Here is a 6073-nt window from a genome sequence, read left to right as displayed (position 1 = left end):
TTGTTCTGGGGACACGTGGCTGTGCCTGTTAATGTTTCTTTATACAGTGGCTATAAGAAAATAAAAAAGACTGAAATCTGCAGAACTCACTGCTGTTAGTAATCCACCTACACTGGTTTCATTAAACCAATATAGGAGACGCATCTAAAACTATAAGATTCATTAAGTTTATTTATAAGATTAACATTTTATCGTGAAGAGACAGTACTACGCCTAACTCGTTTTATGCTTAATGAACGTTGTAATTTTACTTTCAATTTCAAGTTTTAAAGTAAGAGAAGTTGTGGTACATAGTTGCAGTATTGCTTAGTGGCGGCACGGTAAAATGTATTTTGAATTTAAAATTCTGCGAAACCCCCGAGGTAAAAGGTTCAATCCTGCCCAAATTCTGAGAATCGATGAGACAGAAAGGACAGTTTTACACTGATAAATACAGGCGAACGGACACAAATTGATGTGTGAAAAAATAATTAATCTTGTTTTGTGTCATTGAAAATTTTGTCACATTGTGAAACAAAGTTGTATCAACACGAGCTTTTCTTTACTCTCCCGATACATTTGTGTTAAAATAAATCATGCGTACCGAATCAAGTTAATTGTTTAATTGACTGCTTGCACAGGAACAAAACAATAAGATGACTTTATTGGCCATATACAATTTCTCTTATTAGGAATTTGTTTTTTCACACACCTCAACTTGCCCTCTATGAGACACACAGACAGGGAGAGAAGCTTGGGGTCGGCCATTTATACGGCACCACTGGAGCAGTTGATATACAGATGATGTAATGATGTAAATCCTGCATGGATGTCCATGATCTTTATTCTTTTCTGGACAGAGAAGGCTTCAATCTGTCAATGTTGTCACAGACTGTTTACTTCAAAGGAACAAGTAACTAACTGGTTTATTCCATGCTGAAAAGAAAATAAAGGAAACAACATTTCGGCTGTGGAGCCTTCTTCAGGTGTGAGAAAGACAGGGTAGACGGCAAAGATTAAATAGCACAGGAGAACAAAAGCTGGAAAAGTGCAGGGGGAGGGAGAGGGGAGAGGCAGAGAGGCCACTCAGGAAATGCAAAGTAGAGAGGGGTGGAGAAAGTTGTGAAGTCAAAACCTGCATGAGAATAGAGAAGATTACACGAACATAAATCGATCATTGAGAGAAGGGGGATGGTGTGAACCAAGTTTCTGGATGGGTTTTGTTTCTGTTGTCTTTCTGCTGTGGGAGTTGAGAATACCTTCTTTGAGAACAGAGACAGAGAGATTAGTGTGATCATGGCTGTCTGAGGTGAAATGAGAACCTATGGGCTTAAAGAAGTCTTTTATCTTCACAGTCCGAACATGTTCTCTGAAGTGCTCTCCTAGTCTCCTTCTGGTTTCCCCAACGTAGATAGCTGGGCATTGTTTGCAAGACACAGTAAATGAGGTTGCTGGAGATACAGGATGTCGTCGTGGTGATCCGGAATTGACCTGAAGGGCCCTGAATGAGCGTGTTTTAGTTATGTATTTGCAGGTGATGCGGCAAGTTCTGTTCCAGGGGAAGATGCCTGGTGGGGATGATTGCCGAGTGTGGTTGACGGAGCCGTGAACTGTGGAATATGCACCATTACAGACTACAAAGGGCAACTCAGCTATATCACACAACAGTCTGCCTTTCTTTCTGATGAGCTAAATTCATTCTACAGGTATGCTCGGTTTGAGGTCAGTAATGCAGATCCAGACAGGAGGATTCCAGTCATCCAGGGAGAACACCCACTGATCATATCCAGAGTGGATGTGTGTAAAATTTAAAAAAAAGATTAATTCACACAAAACTCTTGGCCCTGATGCTATCCCTGGCCATGTTTTGAAGGCATGTGCAGACCAGCTGGTCTATTCTCAAGGACCCCAGTCATCCAAGTCATAAACTGTTTTCTCTCCTACTATCCGGTAAACGGTATCAAAGTATTAATTCAAAGACCAACAGATTATGGAACAGCTTCTACCTTCAGGCAATAAGACTGCTAAACAGCCAAGCTGTAGTCACCTTCGGCATATCACCCTTACGGTCATTGTTAAATGGTCAGGTTACATGGACATACAGTTTTCATTGTATTTGACATATTGCACTATTTGGACATAATGTATTGCATACACCCCATACATATAGCAGTCCTATTTATATTGAGTTTAATTTTATTTAACACAATTTTTTGGTGCTATTATTATGTAACTTTTAATTTGGGGATTTTTATTTGCCCCCCAGTGAGCTCGCATAAAATACATTTAATTGCCAGCAATTACTGCTGCACGCTGTATTGTTGTGCAATTGATTGGCTGGGTAGTAGCTTGTGACAGACTCCCATAACCCTTTGCAAAGCATCAAGAAATAGCCAAGTAATAAGCATGTGACGCCCTGGAGCAGCATAAACTGGATCATTGATAGGTCAAGGTAAAACAGACACACGTAGCGGCCAAAAGAAAGAAAAGTACTTTTTAATTCGAAGTGCAAGGGAACTAAGCTAACACTCAGACAAGTGTTGAGTTTGACCTCTTTGAGCTTCTAGAGGTCTTCAGTCCCTCTCTGTCAGTAACCAGATAGTGTAGCTAAGCTACTTACTGTACCGGCTCTAAAACAAAGTCTCTGTTTTTAAAACTTTAAACACAAAGTTCACAGTCCCTTGAAAGTTCCTTCTATCCTTTCAATCAGTTCCCATTACATATTCAGATAGCAGATGATGACCAACCCAGAAAGCTTCAGCTTCCTCTTAAAATTTCATCTGACCTGTTGTCTTATATCAATTGGTGAGGTGACTAAGGACAGCAACTAATTCCTCACAGCCTGCTGAGGATGTAGTGTAAACTTACTGCCCTCTCACAGAGCTGTAGTTCTCACCTGTTAATAATTAAAACAATAATAATTCCCAAAGTGTTCATCCACTTTATCCACTACAGCATTGCTTCATCCACCTTGGCGACACAGGACAGCCACTGTCCCACATCTGTCCCGCTACACTGCACATCAGAGGAAGCAGTTGGAAACAGCTTCACCTTCTGAATTAAGGAGGACAGACATCACAAGCCCAGCATGGAATTTAGCCATGGTACAGTGGCTCAAACAGCTACTCCATTAAGCAAACAGGTCTTCATGCAGTGCATGGGGAAGGCAGAGCCTGGCTATTGTTAGTGTTGACTGGAAAACACAGTTTCGTATCTGGTAACTAGAAGATTATTGATTCTTTCGGGCGTCCTCAAAGCACCTCTCCTTTAACCATTTCACATTCTATTAATGTTTTTTTTCGCTCAACATTTTTTCAAATATTAGTGGGCCCAAGGATTTACTGGGCCACCCTCAGTAACTATTGGGGACAAGGGTTCCTTCTGCCTGAGCTTGTTCCTATTCTACTGGTACGTGATCATATTTACTGACCATTTGTACTGAATTATTTAACTATTCAAAGAAATGCTGAAGGCCAGCCTGTGGCATAAGTGTTGAGTGGCACCTATGCCACAGGGTGGCCTTCAGCATTGATTTGAAAAGATGAATAATTCAGTGTCAATGTTTTTTAAAAATAAAAATATTTGTTTAATAATATTAATGTGGAATAATGAACTTGGCCTCATGAGTCACTTGTTGACATTTGCCTGCATGAACAGACATTTACCAAAGTCCAACAACATTTTGTTAGAATTCAAATAACCTTTACTTGACTCTGTGTATTGATTTTAAAATACACAAGTAGAAGTGATGTATTCATCAGATTCTTCACATGATATGTGAATGTGTTTTATGAATGTTTAAGGTATTTCTCATATATACTGTAGAGAGATTCTGAAAAGAATCCAATCTCTTTTTATGTATTTCTGCTAGATTTAAAAATGATTTAGAATTACAAAAGGTACTGTCAACATAAATTACGTATTGTTACTGTAGGTTAACATTTAATATACGCTGTCCCTACAATAGAAAAAGTATTAAATTTCTGTTCAAACCGGTGTGACTTATAGGTTCATACATGTAAACTCCCTTTTCTGTCAAGGAAGAGCTGCCTTACTGTTTTACGCTTGACTTGTGAGATTAAACAGAGCTCATATCAAAATCTACATGAGTGATTGTGATTTATTAATTGGCATCTGTAATATTTGAATTGTGCCATAAAAAATGTTTAGCAAAGTATGTGTCTCTCTAAGTAGATGCCAAACACTGAACACAACTTATGAGTACCAAAACTAAACATGAAGAGGATAAGGCGTTGAAATATCACCCTGAGGTTTCCCTCCGCCTAGGCTGGGTAAGACTGAAGCACAAGCTTTTTCAAAAGGAATGTTTCGTTACCTGCTATGAGAAGCTTTTATGGTTTTCATTTGCTGGGTTGCAGTTTTGTTACCCAGACTGGGTATATCTGATGTGTAGATACCCGTGGGAGAATTTCCCACTAGCCTCACTTGTCTTTGGGTTTAACCACTTTTCTGAAATGTCAAGCCACACTACAGGATGTCTCTGTTTGCAGAATTGTGCTTACAAGGCCCACATTGATTTATGAGCTGTGATTTTTTGTGTGCAAGAAAAAGCCTTTGTCCACGGATTTGGCCAATCCATAGACAGCATACCTACCTAGTCTTCGATTTTCTAAAACAATAAAAAACTACATATTCGTACATAAAATACAGTGAGTTTGTAATTTGGTATTTTTGCCCTTACAGTATATACTGTAGTTAAAGGAATGCCTAAATGCTCTAGTGTGAAATACATAGAATGAAAACAGAAGTAACACCTACTGTACACTGCAAAGGTGATGTTTTACTGAAAGTGGTAAAAAACATTTCATGCTTTCCTGTAATTGGCACTCTGCCTGATTTTAGATAATTTACAAGTGTGTGCTTGTGTATTTATATGGGTTTCATTCAATCCATTATCAGTCAGGAAATACAGTGCGCAAGAAAAAATATTGCTTCCAGTCTTCATCTCAACTCCAACAGATTAACAACACCAAGAAACATAAAATTGAACAATATACATTAAATTGTTTTAAATCTTAAAATAGTTTTGGTTGAACAGTTTCCCCATGTAACGTTCTCTTTCACTCTTGAGTACAAATGAAAGAGTTTATAAGCTGTGCAATCTCAAAATGAGTATGTGAGAAACTTCAGCAGTAGAAAGGCACAGTATCGATAACAGCTTTTTTTCAATTTATCTCAATATTGTATGCACAAACCAACAAGGTCAGGGTTTACATGGCATTTAAAAGGTGTTTAAGACTGAGAGACTGGTTTCTCTGCTGTGCTACTGACAATAACATTTTTTTCCAGACAGGCACTCTCTTATTTGAACATGGTAATGAAAAGTTATAACTACTATTATTATTATTATGTAATTTTAGCCCTCTGGCATAAAGAAAATGTTGTGTGTGTGTGTGTGTTCACTCCCTACCGGATTGTGTCGTCTGCATAGGGTCCTGAAAGACACTTCGTAACAATTGTGGGATTAACCTCTGCTTGTTTCTTTTGCAGCTTGCCTGATGCCACAGCTGCGCTAGCTCACCTCTAGGTATCCATGCATTTTTGTTTGGCCTTTCCCGAAGAAGCGTTTGACAGTCATTAAAACTGTGACTCTATCTAATGCAATTGCACGTTTTTGATCAATTTGAATGCTTGCATTCAGTGGGAATCGCTATTTAGGTAAATGAGTATTTTGCAGTTGATATCACCACCTGGATTAAAGCCAGGCTCTGTATAAAATGTTAAGATTCATAGGGCAGCTTGAACAATTATGTAGTGATTACATGTGTGAGATGATTAGGTTTATTGCGGCATAATGGTTATCATTACTTGGAGACAAACAAAACCAGAGTTTGAATGACATTTCATGTATCACAGATTGTTAAAGCTCGTGCAAAAAGTAAGCTTTGTGGTTTCTTATCAACCTGTTTTGGGTGGAGGTGGTTGTAATTAAAGAACATGTTTCTGAATACATTGGAAATGTTTTTTTTTCTTGGTAATGCCACAAGTTTCACCATCGGCATCACCATATGTAGAAACTTTCAACAATCCTCTGTCTCCTGTTTCCTGCTTGACTGGTTAGTATTTGTGACCC

This window comes from Lepisosteus platostomus, chromosome 2 (genome assembly GCF_059453375.1).
Source record: "Lepisosteus platostomus isolate fLepPlt1 chromosome 2, fLepPlt1.hap1, whole genome shotgun sequence".
NCBI lineage: Eukaryota > Metazoa > Chordata > Actinopteri > Semionotiformes > Lepisosteidae > Lepisosteus > Lepisosteus platostomus.
Note: the sequence above shows the minus strand (reverse complement) of the source record.